Source organism: Astatotilapia calliptera, chromosome 13 (genome assembly GCF_900246225.1).
Source record: "Astatotilapia calliptera chromosome 13, fAstCal1.2, whole genome shotgun sequence".
Taxonomy (NCBI): Eukaryota; Metazoa; Chordata; class Actinopteri; order Cichliformes; family Cichlidae; genus Astatotilapia; species Astatotilapia calliptera.
In genome coordinates this window covers 25908376-25927868 of record NC_039314.1, presented here as the reverse complement: position 1 = coordinate 25927868, position 19493 = coordinate 25908376, and the positions used below count along the sequence as shown (strand labels likewise).

The window sequence follows — 19493 nt, the reverse complement described above, 5'->3', positions numbered from 1 at the left end:
CTGAGATTTCTTCAGTCTATCCTGATATAAGGTACCATTTTCTGGTTCACACCATTTCAGTGGGGCAGCTTTGCCAGCAGTTACATACCTGCCTGACCAATCACTCATTCCACAAGCAATGTAGCTGCCATCAAAGACCAACAGGATCATCCACACAAATGCAGGGACAAGGCAGTGAAAGATTCTCTTTGCATTGTCTTTGTCACAAGAGCACTTCGGTCCTTGAACTGAAGCCATCAGCACAAAGGCCAAAATTCCTGGAAAGATGAAGAATGTAGCCACAAACCCACCATTCACGTCTGTCCCTTTACAGGGACACTCAAACTCTGTCTCCACCAACCTTTCCAGGACCGTCAAAATAAAGCCAAACACAACATTTGATGCAAGTGGGCCATTTTGAAATTCTCTTTTCACTCTTTTCATCCATTCTTGTTTTCCTTCTTTACTCGCTTCTGCAGGCATAGACAAAACCAAAGATTAAAAGTCAGAGAAATAATAATTTGATAATTCTAAAGATACTTTTTTGTGATATATTAACGCTAGTCATTTGACTGTAACACTCATTAGATATGAATCACAAGTTAATTTCAATATTAACTTGAAAAAAATGTACATCACACATAGGGGTGGGTTTTGATTATCGATTTATCGATTAAAATCGATTCTAGCTTGGATAACGTGATATCGATTCATTAAAATCCTGAATCGATTTTTTATATACATTTATTTTGCCCGAAATGCCAGAATCTCAGGTTAAACATCACAAATTTTCAACAACCACCAAACAGCTAAAACAGTAAATGAGAGCAGGAACACGGATTCTCCACAAAGACATAAAAACAATGCGCGGACCCACCGACAGATCAGAATCAGTGAGAAGTCGCCTTTCTCAGCCGACGGCACGGACACGGTCGGGGCTGAAAGCAGACAGCTTACTGATTCGGACGTTTCGGCAGGTTCGCGCTTTGTGTTTACGTCCTTTTTGCGCGGATTCTGAGGTACAGGTTTTTATCTCTCTCCAAACAATATTGACCGAACCAGCAGCAAAAGAAGATCCAAACTACGCTTCACATAAACATCGTCATGAATTCCCTCTGACCTTTGCTGTTTTGCTTCCACCATGATAAAATCACACTTCATGCACAGCTCTCTCTCTCTCTGTGTGTACTTCAAGATCAGTTTCCCATCTAAAAATCAGTTTTCTGCATTTTTCGCTTATTACGCACAAGTCTACCGTTGTTTACAGCGCTGTCGGTCGCTGTTTTTTCCTTTTACTTACTTCCGAAAAGAAAGCCTCATTTCTGCTGTTCAATGCTGAACAAATGTAAACTTTAAATTATGCAAAATTGCAAAACGCTTAGCTGTGTCTCTAATAAAAGCTCTGTAGCTTTGCTCTGCTTCCCTTCAGCAGCATCAGGTAATGTTCATATGTTGATTAATGGTTTTCTTTCGTTTTTGATCAACTGCAGAATATTTTTATAAAATCCCAGGCCAGGAAGATCACCTTCATGTTTTTCTGTGTTTTATCCTCAGTTACTTTGACACAAAAGCATCTGCTGTGATGCTCACACCTTTGATTAAGTCTCACAAGTGTCAGCTTTCTTTTTATAGATATAAAAAAAAATGGAAATGTACTGATGCATGAGCTGAATTATAATATTTCTGACTGTCTGAGGCAAATCGAATCGATTCGGGACCTTCGGGAAATCAGTGACGATACCCAGCCCTAATTACACACACTAAAAAACACTGCAGGAAACGTGAAATCCAATTAAATTATTTTAAACAAACCTACTTAGAGGTTACTGTGGAAAAAGATTCAGAGCGCTTGTGAAGAGAAATGGAAAACACTGGGGCAGGTGTTAAATAAATTACATTATACTTAGAGATTTTGGTTTCAATTCCTCTATTTACCAAAATTCTTAGAATCACCACTAGAAATGTTTTTCATAAATGGACATGAACTAATTGCGCAAAGAGCAGATATGGAGATTTCAGTGGCAGTGGGGAAAAAAGTGGACAAGATTAGACATGGAATAAATTATGATATTGAAATTTTTGGTTCAAATAAGACCTGTTGTCACTAATATTCAGTCCAGTTTTTGTGTTATTTCTCTCAATTTGTGCTTTATTAATCTCAGAGGAAATTATCGAACCTTTTCCTTTTGTTAAGAATGGCTTCTTCACTGCCACCCTTCAACTGAGACCATTTCTGATGAGGCTTCAGCAAACATTATGTATTAACTGAAGGGCACTCTGCATCATTGAGGTCCTGTGTCAGGTCTTTGCCAGATTTGTTTCTACTTTTAGATACTGCTGTAGGTAGATTTTATTTTAGGCCTACCACTTCTTTTGTCATCCACGTGTCCTTTTTCCTCAAATTTACTTAGAAATCCTGAAGAATTGCTTAAGACCACTTTGAAAAAAATTACAAGAAAGTCCAACTCCTTGGAAGCAAAATACAAAAAATTGGTGTGACTCAAGAATTTTGTACAGTACATTTAAATGATTTGTACTGTACCTGTTACCAAGAAATTTCATTTCAGTTGCTCTTTTTAGCATCCTCCCACAATCATACATGGAAATGCTGCTCACCAAAGGTGGCAAAAGTACAGACATTCTGTACTTAGGTGTCAGTACAGATACTCGAGTTGAAAAATTTTCCATTAAAAGTTGAAGTACGGATTCAACGTCTTTACTTAAGTAAAAGTGAAAAAGTACAGGCTCTGAAATGTACTCAAAGGAAGAAAGTAAAAAGTAGCTCTTTGAAAGATGTTTCTACCAACTATATTTGTGCAAAACTTACTGAACCTTGTGCTATATTAATGCATTAATAAATTAATATTAGTAGATGTGAATAAAAAAATCCCTTCAGTTTCAATTGAGAAAGAGAAGGAAAATAATAGCTCTATTTTCTGTTGCCTCCATTGTACAGAGTGACTTTGCCTTTAAATAGGAAAATTAGCTAAAGTTAAAGTGGGTCTCAGCAGGTGAGGGGACCCTAAAATCAGTTGTAATGATTCAGAATGGGAAAAAGACAATAATTTCCATTGAACACTCCAGTTAATTTCTTTGTGTACAGGAGTTGTCTGGAGTTGCCTACCCCTGGCCTACAACCATCTGCATCTGGCTCTATCACCACATTGAGTAGAGGCTGACTTGCTGCACTTACACCTGGTGCATTAAAATCGACCCAAAAACATCATGTTCAAAGATGCAATGCCAGCAACATGGATTGTCAAACAAAAATTGACTAACATTAAGCAAAGACAACAAGGATATATTTTTTGTTTGTTTGTTTAATTTAAAATGCATAACATCTGTAATTGCTCTCTGCACAAGGAAAGTCAACGCACACTGTGTGGTACCACTCTCCACAGCAGGTGCATTCAGTCTGAAAGAAATGCTATGTTGTTGGAGTTATTCATCTAAAGTTGAATAAGGTTTCAAGGTTGTTGAATGAAGCAACTGAACATGTTTAAATGTACAATTACTGGAGATTTCTGTACACGTCTAGGCTGTGGATCGCTCAATGAGTTCATGTGTCCTTCAGGTGGTCCAGTGTCTTTGAAATGCAAAGGCACTGAGCTATATGTTTTCTGTTGGTGCATCAAAGTGACATTTCACCAAGTGATGTTGAAGTAACCCATTCAATGTGTTTCAGCAGTGGCGGTCCTAGCCTGTTTTTTGGTGCCCTGGGCGAACACTCCCTCTGCCCCCCCCCCCCCCCACACACACACACACACACACACACACAAACACACATACATAAACCATATTATGGATTGTACATTAACATAAAACTTGTTGGAACCATACTGAATTTCACCAGAGAAGCACGCATACATGAAGAGAGAGAGAGTATGCAAACAGCTACCAAACAGCCATCATAATTCGCCATACTATGAGAACAGGACAAATCAAGAATTGACAATGACTAATTAATCTTGTGCTGAACACATGCTCTTTTCTACTCTGGAATATTCTCATCAATTTTCTTGATATTTATTTATAATCACCTCTGTTAATCCTTGATATTTATAATTGAGTGATCTGTATATATTAGTGCTATTTCTTAAATGTGTAAAATCTGTAACATAAGGTATTGTTTGGAGTTTAGTCAGTTACTGTTACTATTTTTACCATTTCTTCTTGGAGCAACTGTAACCCACATAATTTCCTTAGGGATTAATGAAGCATTCTGATTCTGATTGTTTCAGGATGACCTGCCATTATCCAATGACACATCTGCTTACCTGTATTTTTTGCTCATTTCTCCTCCTCTTCTTTTCTCTTTTTCCTAAACTGAGCACCTGATGGCTTTGAACGTTTTCTTGTCCATCTTGGTTTTAATTTTGCACTCCATTATGAACACCCACCCCCCAACCCGAGGATCACCACAACGTAACCTAATAGACCTACAGCTTAGTTCACAGATTCGCTTTGTCTAGGGTGTATTTCTGGGATTTTGCACAACCCAGGGTTCAAATCATGAATACATAATGGGCTTGGATTTACAACATTATGAATGAAATCTGCTCTATTTGGAAGAAGCAGGCCCCTCCCCTTTCAACGGGTTGTGTGTGAGACTTTAAATCATCAAACTGTAAATTATAAATTTTAAATTGTTATTGATCCCTTTACCCCGAGTCCTAAAGTGTATATCTATTTTCTTACTCTTCTTATATTTATTGTTTGTTTACTTGCACTGTTGTAACTGGAGCCTCATCGTCTCGTGTCTCTATATATTGGACTGTAGCGGAGATGACAATAAAGTTTACTTTGACTTCAGCAGCAAGCAGGCGCACCGAGGGCTCTCGCGCTTACTTTTCGCGTATGGAATTTTGAAAAAACATCGGTGCAAATTATAAGTCTGCATCATGATGTCTGGTGTTTTCGTGTTTGTTGGTTTGTTTTAATTTTGTTTTATTTTGCGAGTTGGTTATTAGATGTTGCTCCAGCCAGCCAGAGAATCCCCCGCCGCCCCGCCCTCTCCTCCCTGTGCCGCAAGCAGCAGGCGCACCTTGCAAACGGAGGGCACCCTGAGTATGGTACACATTTTGCTCCTTTCATCTCTTTTTATTTGACATTTCCTGGTGATTAATACATGAATAGAACTGCCTTTCATGCATTATTGTCTAGGCTCAAATCGGTTTGACGTTTAAAGGTTGGCGGTGACGTGAAATAGCACCCCTCAAATGTGTGAAACTAAAAGTAGCAAGCCTGTTCTGAAAATGTAAGGAGTAGAAAGTAGATATTTGTTTTAAAATATAGGGAGGAAAAGTCAAAAGTTGTCAGTAAAATAAATACTCAAGTAAAGTACAGTTAGCCTAACTGAAAATTCTGATTTGTTACTTCCCACCTCTGTACTTTTAGTCCATGTCAGTCCATGAGTAGCAAACAGACATGGGGCTTTGTAAAAACTCTCAGATGAGATAAATACATTATAAATTCTTCTTTTTCACCAATTTTGTTTAATACTAATTACGATTTCTATTTCTGAATAAAATTATATACGTTACAATTTCTGATGCTATGTTAATTATTTGATCTACAAGCCAACAATATTTATAAATGTTTAAGTATTTACAAAGATTAAAATAAGTTGCACCAACCTTCAATCATTTGATCCACCCCAGATATACTCTCCTACGTTTTAGATGCTCTTCCCTCTGAACAGTGAAACAACTGCTTGGTTGAATTTCAGTTTTTCATCTCAACCATAATGAGACACACCTCTCTGTTTCTACTTTCTGTTTCTTTGTAGTTTTCTGTTTATTTAGCTTTGAGAAACTTTCTCTATGTACACCGAACAAACATATAAACGCAATACTTTTGTTTTTGCTCCCATTTTTTCATGAGCTGAACTCAAAGATCTTAAACATTTTCTACATACACAAAAGACCCATTACTATCACACATAGTTGACAAATCTGTCTAAATCTGTGTTAGTGAGAACTTCTCCTTTGCCAAGATAATCCATCCCACCTCAAAGGTGTGGCATGTCAAGGTGCTGATTAGACAGCACAAATATTGCACAGGTGTGCCTTAGACTGACCACAATAAAAAGCCACTCTGAAATGTGCAGTTTGATCACACAGCACAATGCTACAGATGTTGCAACTTTTGAGGGAGTGTGCAATTGGCATGCTGACTGCCGGAATGTCTACCAGAGCTGTTGCCTGTGAAATGAATGTTCATTTCTCTGCCATAAGCCATCTTCAAAGGTGTTTCAGAAATTTGGCAGTACATTCACAACCACACACCACATGTAACCACACCAGCCCAGGACCTCCACGTCCAGCATGTTCACCTCCAGGATTATCGGAGACCAGCCACCTAGACAGCTGCAGCAACAGTTTGCATAACCAAAGAATTTCTGCACAAACTGTCAGAAACTGTCTCAGGGAAGCTCATCTGCAGGCTCGTCATCGGGGTCTGGATGTGACTGCAGTTTGTCATTGTAACGGACTTGAGTTGGACATTAGATGGCATCTGGCACATTAGAGAGGCATTCTGTTCACGGATGAGTCCCAGTTTTCACTGTTCAGGGCAGATGGCAGACAGCATGTGTGCCGTTGTGTGGGGGAGCAGGTTGCTGACTTAAGCGTTGTGGATCGTGTGGCCCATGGTGGCGGTGGGGTTCAGGTATGGGCAGGCATATGTTATGGACAATGAACACAGGTGGATTTTATTGCTGGCATTTTGAATGCACAGAGATACCGTGTTGAGATCCTGAGGCCCATTGTTGTGCCATTCATCTATGACCATAACCTCATGTTACAGCATGATAATGCATGGCCCCATATTGATCTGTACCCAATCCCTGGTAGCTGAAAACATCCCAGTTGTTGCATGGCCAGCATGCTCACTGGGCATGTCACCCACTGAGCATGTTTGGGATGCTCTGGATGGGTGTATACGACAGCGTGTTCCAGTTCCTGCCAATATTCAGGAGCTTCGCATGGCTATTGAAGAGGAGTGGCCAACATTCCACAGCCCACAATCAAACAACCTGATCAACTCTATGCGATGGAGATGTGTTGCACTACATGAGGCAAATGGTGGCCACGCCACATACTGACTGGTTTTCTGCTCACCGTCCCCCCAGTAAGGCAAAGATTTATTCTGGGCAGTTTAAGGCACACCTGTGCAATATTCATGCTGTGTAATCAGTACCTTGATATGTCATCCCTATGAGGTGGGATGGATTATCTCGGCAAAGGAGAAGTACTCAGTAACACAGATTTGTCAGCAATGTTTGATAATAATGGGTCTTTTGTGTATGTAGAAAATGTTTCAGATCTTTGAGTTCAGCTCGTGAAAAATGGGAGGGCCCGGTGGCGCCAGTGTCCGGCAGCCTCGCCTCTGTCAGTGCGCCCCAGGGCAGCTGTGGCTACAATGTAGCTTGCCATCACCAGTGCGTGAATGTGTGTGTGAATGGGTGAATGACTGAATGTAGTGTGAAGCGCTTTGGGGTCCTTAGGGACTAGAAAAAGCGCTATACAAATGCAGGCCATTTACCATTTACCAACCTGTTTCCTCTTTTAAAAATTTACTCCTAGTTTTTTCACCCCCTTTAACGGGTAGCGCATAGCCTTAACACTGTTTTTGGGGAATTTACATAACATAAAAATCCAACAAACTATTACTAAAGTCCCTCTCATTACTCTTCATTACTTTATGCTCACATTATAACCTCTCTGTAACAAGTTTTTGATCTTCTTTGCAATCTGAACAACTACTCTTCTGAGAGGTTTCTCTGTGCTTCTTTTGGGTCACATCCGTGTCCCCCTCTCTTGGCCCGATCCGTTTGGTCTGATCCTTCCTGGATTCTCGCCAACCCCTTCGTAGTTTTGCTGTGGTTCTGGAATCTGCTCCTTCTTCTGTAAAGGACAGAAAACGAAAACACCTCTCTCTGCTACGCCTCAATACTCTATTATGTTCATCAATTGTTCTCTAAATTATCCTAAGTTAGTTCAAACTATCGTGTTCTGGGCTATCTAATCAAAAGAATTAGCCTAATTAGTATTTATGTGTGTAAGCGTGTTTGCATTCACCCCTAAGCACTCTAAGTCCTTTTCCTACAATATTTCATTGATCCCCATGATAGAACAGAGAAAACCCGACTCGGGAGTGGTCAAAACATTTCTAATTCTTTATTCAATCATCTTCCGGAAGAGAGAGCCCTGCACAGCCCAAAGCCAGTTGCAGAATCTCTGACATTAGAAGCTAAAAATGTGTCTCATATAGGTGTTATTTTGGTACTTTACACGTCACACACAGCCTCGATACAAACAACTCCTTATATGTTACTAGTCCCTCTTTCTGTCTGGTTTCCTGTATTTATTAATATGTCTCTGCACTGAACTTCCTGTTTTTCACTCTGGCTAAGCACTTAGTTTGTGAGTCAAAACTGGCCTTGCTTTACAAGCCATTATTATTAAAAAACATAAAACAATGTAATGACAAAATAAGCACTAAGAATATATATTGTTGAGAGATTTTTTAATTTTGTGAATTATGCTTAGTTGTAGCTTCATTAAAGAAGAGGAGTTTGTGAATTGGAGCCAACACAGAGAGAGAGAGATTGAAGCCATATGTTTAGAGGAATGTGGTGACATCCGGTTTTAAACAGACAGACTGGCGCTCCCCCTCTCTCTCTCTTCCCTTTTATGGAATGTCTGCATTTCTATACATACTACCTCCTTTGTCAACAGGCAAGCTAACGGTCTCTTTTTCCTAATATGGAAATGTTTTACTATTCTGAACATGCCACTCCTACTTCCTTGAAGGATAAATAAAGAAAGCTCTGGATGCACTGGGCGGTCTTCCCTCTCACTCATATCTGCCCTGCACACGTTGCTGCGGGATGGATCTGGGCGATGAGGGGGGGTCATCCATGTGTGCACATGTATTAAGATATCTTAAGTCTGAGTTCCTTTGCCTTCTACATTTTCTCTTCACATATATTTATTTTGTAACACATTCTATCTACTTCTATAGGAGTGCAAGGTGAGTAAGACCCTTTTTTATTCCTAACATTATATTTAGGACCGTGTCATTTGTAACTTACGCCACATATTATCAACTTACACCACTGACAGAGTAGCTATTAATGGGTTACTAGCTAACATTAGCTTAATAATAATACTAACAGTAGTTATAAAAACTAAGGTTGCGTAAAATTAAGGTTGTCTTGAAATAAGCTGATCATTATTGTAGGAGCCATATGAGTTTTTCCTTTTTTGGATTAAGAGGTTTGATTTAAATGCACATAGTGTATTGGTGCACGAGTGTGGAGAGTGACTCATGGGTGTGTTAGATGATAAATGTGGTTGCACTCACCTGTTCACTGCACCTGATGTTGATGAGCAGAAAGGTAGGGTGAGCACGAGGGGAAACTTTCTGTTGACCGCAGCTTGATGCACAGTTTGACCGCAGCTTGAGTCATTTTGACCGCATTTTGATGCATTTTTGACTGCAACTCGATGTATAATGCACTAATTGGGAGTCCATTGCTTGGGAGTACCACCGCAGTTAGTATTTAACCCTTTAAAGCCGGTCGGAGCGGGCACGCTCCGTTTTGCGCAACTACTTTTAAATTGCGGTAGCACTGCAACCACGTAAGCTAGCGCAATATTTTTTTTTGCATATGAAACCGGAGGAGTTGTGCCATCTTATGCCATCAGCTTGTCCTCGGTCACAGTTTCCTTCCACATACAGCTTTGCAAAAACTGCATAAAAAGCGCTTGCAGCAACAAAAACATAATATTCCAGAAACAGGCTTTGCCGATCCGATCAGCTGTTCATAACACTTCCTACGTTGGAATAGACGTCAGCACGAACTACCGCATGTCCGCCATTACCTGTCCGAAACCGGAAGTGACGTCATTTTCGGGGAAATGAAGTATTTTACCATCAGGGCCTCATGAGCCTATACGGGTGTTTTTAAAAGTTATGTTTGACTTTATGACTTTCTGTGTCATTTCTGGGATGCTTAGGACTCATATTGCACTGCTGGAAATAGTTTATTTTGATGCATATGCTGGTTTTTTTGCAAACTTGCACTATAATATTTATTTTCATTTTTCCTGCAGTATTAAAAAAAAATTGGTGTATTTCAAAAATAAAACTATGAAGACACTCAAAATAAATTTCCTGTGGTGGGAAACTATTTTGTGCAACTTTTTTGTATTTACAGTTTTGAGGGATAAGCCTCTTAAATTTCTCTAACTAGAAATATATGTTTAAAAAACAAAATTGATTTTCAATTTTTTTGTAGTTCATTGCACTTTTTGGCAATTTATGTAATTACTATGCACTTAATGCATACATATTATTAAAATTTGGGCTATAATGGTTGTATTGGTGTATAGCAACTTGAAATGCTCCCAGAAATGGCACCACAGCATGTAAAAATATAATATAAGCTCTGGCGGACTTGGTTCTATGGTAGGTCTTAAAGGGTTAAGACAATTTGTCTTCCTTATGGCTGACGGTATGGATCTACATAAATATCCAACAGTGGTATGTACAGACAACTAGGATGAGTTATTTATTTTACTTTAATCGGTAGATTAATAGGGGATATATTGCTCCTGTTAATTGTGTGTTTCCAAGGTTTATTGATAGGAATGGTCAAAGGAGCTTGCAAAGAAAAGCGTCTGGACTTCTTTAAGTTACTTGAAGACGTTTCACCTCTCATCCGAGAAGCTTCTTCAGTTCAGTTCTAAGGTCAAATGGTGGGGAGTCCCAGATATAGGTGTAACTGTGTAGTTACATGCTCATGCATGCTCTCCACCAAGCTTGGTTTTCTGTTCTTTGTTTTAATTAAAGAATGTTAGCTTGGTGGGAGAGGGTCGCCATGGCTATTAGCCAATTCAGCTTCTGGGATGATGGTTCTGGCCCCTATTTGTTTACTCACAGGGCGATGACACGAGGGGAGCCGCAGTGGCATCGAGCGACAGACTCCAGTGCAGAGTACAAGCTGGGATGTCATGAGCCCAGTGGAGGGACAAGACAGAGAAAGGAGGCTTCTCACACATACACACACACATACATACACACACACACACACACACATATATACACACACATATATACACACACATACATATATATACATACATACATATACATACATACATTGTAGGAAGGACATATTAGGGGTGCAACGATATTCGTATCGATATTGAACCGTTCGATACAGTGCTTTCGGTTTGGTACGCATATGTATCGAACAATACAACATTTGTAATTTATTTTATCAACTTTCCTTCTGACGATGCTGTCTGTGTTGAGCGCTCAGTGAATCTGCGTTCGACTACTCCGCCTAGGCTGCACTGTCGAGCGCAGATCCACTGAGCGCTCAACACAGACAGCATAGTCAGAAGGAAGAGCGCAGGGCAAGCTAGCAAGACAGAAGTTAAGCTCTCCTTGCAACATGGACCTCCCCCACCCTCATTCAGATCTGGCGTTTGGAATTATTTTGGTTTTCATGTGACGTATGACCCTGAAGGTAAGCGAGTCATGGAGTAAAGTAAAACAGTATGTTGGATGTGCCATGCAATGCTCAATTACATGGGTGGGAACTAGTGTGTTAGCGCAGTTAGCTCGTTAACGTGTTGGCCGTCTAGCCCCATGGACGGGGCGATCGGCGGTAGCTCGTTAACGGAGATTTGCCGTGTTGTGGCGTTAAGGTTATTTCAACGAGATTAACCTGAAAGCACTAGTGGGAACACAACGAATATGACTGCACATTTACGCCAACATCATCCTAGTGCAAAGACAAAAACAACAAGCATGCTACTAACTTTAGCCCAGTCATTTAGACAGCTGTTAGCACATGATTCTCCTTATGCTGCTGAGAATATAGCCCAGAAGAAGCGGATAGTATAGCTTTTATTTTGGAAAGAGACATTTCTCTGTAATAAACTCTCTTTTCCAAAGATGAGTGATTCCTCAATCAGATACAGGGCTTGCAATATCGCTAGCCCGACGTCCTGGGGCTAGCGATTTTTTCAGTCGGGCTACCAAAATCTATCTCTTCCCTGCCCGTCGGGCTATTGTAGGAAGGAAAAATATATGTCAATGCTTTTGCATTCTTTCAGAAATGTAGCTGGGTAATTATGTCATTGGCATCGGTGAACCACTGTCAATATGTGACATACATATATATATACATATATATACATATATATACATATATATACATATACACACATATTTAAACACACATCCATCCATCCATCCATTCACTTCCGCTTATCCTTTTCAGGGTCGCGGGGGGCGCTGGAGCCTATCCCAGCTGTCATAGGGCGAGAGGCGGGGTACACCCTATATATATATATATATATATATACACATACATACATACATACGTATATATATATATATATATACACATACATACGTATATATATATATATATATATATACACACATACGTACGTATGTATATATATATATATATATATATATATATACACACATACGTACGTATGTATATATATATATGTATATATATATATACACACATACGTACGTATGAGGGGCCGTACAAGCCAAAATTCATACTTTGACTCTCACATACATATATTCTTCTTTCACACACATATATTTTCACTCTCACATATATATATTCTTCTTTCACACACATATACCTTCAATCTCACATACATTGTGAGAGGATTTTTATGAAATCAAGTATAATCAAGTGTGCCTTATAATCGAGTGTTCATATATTTTCACATAACCAAGTTTATTGTTAAAGAGAACATAATGCATTCCTTACTTTAGTGTCTGAGATGTTTGACAAGTATACAAGTATGTATTCTTTAACCCAGTGTGTGTGATGTCAGATAAGTGTGATATACTTCTATGTTTTTATTCTTAGTTTGTGTGCAGAGGTCAGATAAGCTTAGGTAATGTCTGGCTTTTTCCCTTTCGGTTAAAAGAGGAAGTACTATGTAACCCATTTTGCCTTATAAATAAAGCAACCAGCCTGCGCTGAGTGTGCGTGATTTTGCTGAGAGGCACACACCCTTGCGCATGTCTTAATACTCTCTGAGTCGGTCTGCAGTGTCTTATTTCTCTTACTTGTGAACAAATGTCTTAACCCCTGACATTTAATTGGTCCTCCGAGCCGGAGAACTGACTGTTATTTTTAACGTCTAGTTGTCCACAGACGGTTTTCATCGGATCCTGACGTCGTGTTGCCTGCGCTGGAAAAAACCTGTGCACAGTAAAGGAGAAAAACCGGGACCATTCGATCTCCGGTCAGCGTCTTATACAGGCCCCACGGCGCCAGGACCAGATGAACCGAATTCAAAACGCAGCGCCACAGTAAGGTGAATATGAAACACTGCATTCCATCAAGCGCTAAAATACGTTGATATTGAGATTTTCCTTTAAAATAGTGTGTAAACCTGGTTAGCGCCGACAGATCTTAGTCCAAGAGGGACTTAGAGACGACAGGCAAGAGCGAGATTCTAGAAATCGCTATTAAAAGTTCCGGTTGCTCTGGGAGCGGCTGCAACGGAACAGGTTGAAGGTTGCACAACGAAAATACGGAAAATCTCAATAAAAATTATAAAAGCGCGCTCTAATTGTGTTAACTAAGAGGAGTAAGTTGTCATTTACGACCCAATAAGCGGTCGAACTACTCCTCAAAGCTGTTTTCCTGTGTACGCTCACGTACTGGTTGAAGTGGGAAAATAAGGTTGTGCGTCATCACGTAAAATCAATAACCGCTCACTCGAATAGCGAGTGAGTAGAAGGCTGTTATTGATAACCTGCCCGCTTCGTCATACCAGAGACAGTGTCACAGTTCTGACGTAATTAGTTCAAAATGGGTAATTCTAAAGCTAAAGTAAAATTAACAGCAGATGAAGAGTGGTTAGGAAAAAACTGTTCAAATGCAGGAATAATCAGTGCAAAAAGGTGGAGAAATCCACATAAAATATATTGTCCAGCTTGGCAAGGCAAATGCACCCCTGATTCAATAAATGCTTTAAAAGCCGCTTTGCAAAAAGAGCTATATGAGGAAAAAAGTCAAAAGAAAGTAAAAAGCAGGACAAAGAAGGGACAAAAGAGAGATTAAATGCTGTAATTGTGGAAAAAAAAACGGGCACTTTGCTCGAGACTGCAGGAGTGTAATTCAGGAACAGGAAAGTGATGAATGACTAGCACGAGAGGAAGGAAGTGAAACAGATGAAGCGGAGGTTTACAATGTAGAACAACTACTGTTAGGTTCAGAAGACAAGCCAACAGTTGTAATATATGTGAAAGGTGTGCCGTTAAAAAATGTTTTAGTACACAGGAGCTTGTAAAACTGTTTTAACTGTAGAAGTCCCAAATGTAACATTCTCAAAAAACACTATAATTGTGAAATCAGCCTCAGGACATGTGACAAAACAGCATCTAACCGATCCCCTTTTATGTCACATAGAGATAGTGGCCGTGGCTGCAAAAATCAGTGCATTTATGACCCATCATGCCCAGATTGTATGAAATAAATAAAAGGAAATCATTTATATGAAGACCTTTTCTATAAAAAAAAGAGAGATGCATAAGGTAGATGAAGGCTGTGTCATTGTTCAGCCAAGGAAAGTGTGTGAAAAGATAAATGTTTCCATCCTGGAGGGTGGGTGAGACTGCACCTCACTCACAGTCCCTGATGGATACAAAATAAAATATAATAATCTTAAGGTTGGATCTGAGATTAGGCAAACAGAAGACCAGTCTAAAACTAGGCACAAACCTGTTCAGAGAAAAAGCAAATTTTGTAGAGATTGGATGAACTATAAATTATCTGTTTGCTGAGTAAGATGATCCTAACTATTAAGTTGGCTCAGTAGTAGTATAGTGATATACACTAATAAAATATTGTGATATACTATTGTTATTATATAGAGAGAAAAAGATGATAATAATTAATAAAAAATATAATATTAATATTGACAAGAAGTATCTTAGCCAGTATGATGTGAGATGGACAATTGTTATGAAGTAGTCTGCATCAAGCTTAAAGGTTTGCTCAAACTCAGTATAATGAAATATGAGATGAAGAAAATAAAAGCAATATCTAAACCAATTAGGTGCATAGAGGCACTTAACCTGCTTGAAAACCTGTCATTTATCCTAGATAAATATTACTGAGATACAGAGCACATCTATAATAACAACTAATAAGCCAAACCCTGTAAGATAATAACTAAACCTGCAGGATTATGAAGCTGAATTAAATGTGTGGACACCGCTAAGTTGATAAGCATGTTACACATTTTCTTTTATTTTTTATTTATTGGTTTTTTTAGAACAGAGGCTGCATGCTATTAAAAGCGAACACATGCAGCTGTCTGTGAGCTCAGTTTCCCCTCACACTTCTGCTTTGTTTCTGGCAACATTTTTCTTTGTCTTTTTGTATCCTGACTCATGTATGTTTTTGTTTTTTTGATTATTTTGTTGGTTTGGAAACAAATTTGTGCCAATACTTGTGGATTACGGTGACACATAGTGATTAGGCATATGATTTACAAATACCCAGTTTTAGAACTGTGAGCTATGAACAATGCAAAGTTTAGGAAAAAAAATATATATACACAAAACAAAAAACTTCAAAGTTTGAAATATGTAAGATGTGTGAATTCTTTGAAAAACTAGAAGGTATCTAAAAATGCCTCAAGTGAAAATGAAATTCTCCAATGACATTCTGATAGTTAGGTCAGCATCAGGGCCAGAAGGCCTGTGAAACCACAATAACCTTTGAGTGCAGAAGCAAAGGAAGGAATTAGGCCAGTAATAGCAGACATGCAGAAAGCAGGTATTCTCGTGAAAACTAATAAAGCCACGTGTAATACACCAATTTTTCCAGTAAAAAAGGCCAATACTGGAAAATATCGCCTAGTTCATGATCTAAGAGCAATAAACGAGGTAACAGAGCAAATACCTCCAGTGGTTGCAAATCCACATATCATTTTAAATCAAGTAACACCAAAAGAACAATGGTTCTCGGTGATTGACCTCTCAAATGCATTTTTCTCTATTCCCTTACATAAAGATTCACAGAATCTATTTGGATTTACTTTTTATAATGAAAAATACACATACACCAGGCTACCACAAGGATTTCAAAATAGCCCAACACTGTATGCAGAAGTTCTAAAGAAATCAATGTCATTTTGCTCTCTTCCTGCTCCAGGAAAATTTCTGCTGTATGTAGATGACATATTGATTACAGGCCATACACAAGATGATTGTAGAGAAAACACAATGACGGTTCTGCAACATTTGGCAGAACAAGGCCACAAAGTATCACAACACAAGTTACAATTGTGGAGTGATAAAGTCATCTACTTAGGACATCAACTAACAGGCCGAGGCCGCACCTTACTAGAGAGCAGAAAGACAGCAGTCCAAAATGCACCAAAACCAAATAACTAAGCAACAAATGATGAGTTATTTAGGTCTGTGCAATTTCTGTAGGTGCTGGATCCCAGAGTATGCACTGCTGGCCCAGCCACTACAGAACCTAATTTATGGAAAAGACCTAGCATTAAAAGACAAAATACAGTGGACCCTAGAAGCAGAAAAAGCCTTCACTGATTTAAAAATAGCATTGCAAACATGTACCGTCTTAGCATTACCAGACTATGAAAAACCTTTTATTCTCCATGTCGATGGAGTAGCAGGGTACATGAAGGCAGTTTTGACTCAAGCTTTCGGAGACAACTCTCTTATGTAGGTATTCTGCTCTCACACTCACACATTACTATAGAGAAGTGTAATCAGCTAAACCCCAGCACCCTGCTTCCTGCAGAAACAACGATGGCAGAATGGATGACAAAACTGTTTGAGAATAAAGAAGTGATACTAAGCAATCAACTGCCGAGTGATCTATCTCCAGTCTCTTGCAGGTTGAACCCCGGTGATTGGATTCTGATTAAAGTCCTCCAGCGAAAAAACTGGAGTGCTCCGAGGTGGGAGGGGCCCTTCCAGGTGTTGCTTACTACACCGACAGCTTGTAAGATAGCCGAACGACCTTCGTGGATCCATCAAAGCCACGTGAAGAAAGTGTTTGCACCACAATAAGACGCCGGTTCCCCTAGCTTCCAGGTGATCTGCCGGTGGAGGAAGGGCTGATTGGGTATATCCCGCCACTCCACTTCGCTGGCAGTCTACTCACCAGAAGTTTAGGTGTACCAGGTCATCCTGAAGAAAAGACACATAGTAAAAGAGTGACCTATCCCACCAAAGAGAAGAACCAATAACAACACCAGGGACGCCTGAATAAAAACTCAACAAGATGACTGAGGAAAACAACCTGATGAATCCAGAAGAAGCACCAGCCCCAGAACCAACACCAGCACCAGCCCCAGCCCCAAAGCTGTTGTGCTTGGGCGCTTGTAACTTCAAACTCTGGACCACCGGCCAGAAGGTAACCCACGCTCTGTTTCCCTATGTAGGAGTAGGAAAGCATGCACTACAAATAGAGACTTTAGACTATCGCTTTGGACTGTTTCTGAATGCTTCAACAAAGATCAACAAGGCTCAGAATGAAGAAATCGATGCAGTGCGCATCACTGTCATGCAACATCGAGTAGCTTTGGACATTATTCTTGCAGAGAAAGGAGGTCTCTGCGTGTTGTTCAACACCACCTGTTGCACCTACATACCTGACAACATACACTCATTAAACATGACAAATGCTTTGAATGTTCTGAAACAATTGAGAGACGCTCAGCAGCAGGACTACGTAGCCGATAGGCAAGGCTGGTGGGACTGGTTGCTGAGTGGCTCCTGGAAATCCTTACTGATTAAAGGCCTGTTGGCCCTTTTCAATGTGATGTTACTATTTTGCCTTTTCACTGCTTGTATTATCCCATGTCTGAGAAGCATAATGTCAAACATGTTCAAGCGTATGTTAGGAAACTATGTCTTGGTTCAGAGGAATATGGAGGATCCCTATCGCCAATATGATATGCTGAATATGGAGGAAAGAGTGGAAAATCCCTATTCTAGTCTTTACAGAACTGTTGTTTAAATACTTCACTGAATGACATGCAAAAATGTGACTAACAAGTGACTATGCATTTGATTAAACCTGTGAAATATATTAACAACAGGAGGGAATGTGAGAGGATTTTTATGAAATCAAGTATAATCAAGTGTGCCTTATAATCGAGTGTTCATATATTTTCACATAACCAAGTTTATTGTTAAAGAGAACATAATGCATTCCTTACTTTAGTGTCTGAGATGTTTGACAAGTATACAAGCATGTATTCTTTAACCCAGTGTGTGTGATGTCAGATAAGTGTGATATACTTCTATGTTTTTATTCTTAGTTTGTGTGCAGAGGTCAGATAAGCTTAGGTAATGTCTGGCCTTTTCCCTTTCGGTTAAAAGAGGAAGTACTATGTAACCCATTTTGCCTTATAAATAAAGCAACCAGCCTGCGCTGAGTGTGTGTGATTTTGCTGAGAGGCACACACCCATGCGCATGTCTTAATACTCTCTGAGTCGGTCTGCAGTGTCTTATTTCTCTTACTTGTGAACAAATGTCTTAACCCCTGACATACATATATTCTTCTTTCATGCACATGTATTGTCACTCTCACATACATATATTCTTCTTTCACACACATATACTTTCACTCTCACATACATATATTCTTCTTTCATGCACATGTATTGTCACTCTCACATACATACATATAGTTTCACTCTCACATATATATATTGTCATCTCGCACACCTTTATTCTTATTTCATATCCATGTATATTCACTCTCACATAAATCCATTAATCTTCCTTTCACACACATGTATTCTATTTTTCTTAATGCTACATATTTTTATGTTGACATATATTTATTCTCCTTGCAGGTGCAGCCCTTTCTAGTCATACATATATATACATACCCTTTACCTTTCAACACATATATATTTGTACTCCTATACTCATATACACATACAATCCCAGTGTTTATCCTTTACTCTTGCATACATACACTCTGACATTCACATCTGCATTTCCTAACACAGGAAGTTAATCCTTTAAGCAGGAAGTTATTCTTAAACCAGGAAATGTAATACACTTGGAGAACTTACTTGACATACCCAGACCAAAACCAGAAGAACCAAGCAATGAAGCTGTTCAAAGTTGTCCTGCTTTCTTTGCTAGTATTGCAGTTAATTTGTCGAGTAAGTAGTAATGAAAATGACATTAGAACTTTTTTAAATAATGTATTAGAATGTTTGGAACAAATTCATTGCCACTAGGTGTGAATGTGCAAGTGAATGTGAGTGTGAATGGTTGTCTGTCCTTGTGTGTTGGCCCTGCAACAGACTGGCGACCTGTCCAGGGTGTACCCTGCCTCTCGCCCTATGACAGCTGGGATAGGCTCCAGCGCCCCCCGCGACCCTGAAAAAGGATAAGCGGAAGCGAATGGATGGATGGATGGATGGAACAAATTCAAAGAGAAGCT

The 19493-nt window shown here is 39.4% G+C and overlaps 1 long non-coding RNA gene across 1 annotated transcript; it reads left to right on the top strand.

Moving 5' to 3' along the window:
- Positions 1–8843: 8843 nt before the first annotated feature.
- LOC113035503 (uncharacterized) lies at positions 8844–18524 on the top strand. The gene is made up of 3 exons (XR_003274353.1): positions 8844–9015; positions 13180–13352; positions 16910–18524. It is a non-coding gene; the product is annotated as an uncharacterized LOC113035503 (long non-coding RNA).
- The last annotated feature ends 969 nt before the right edge of the window (positions 18525–19493 follow it).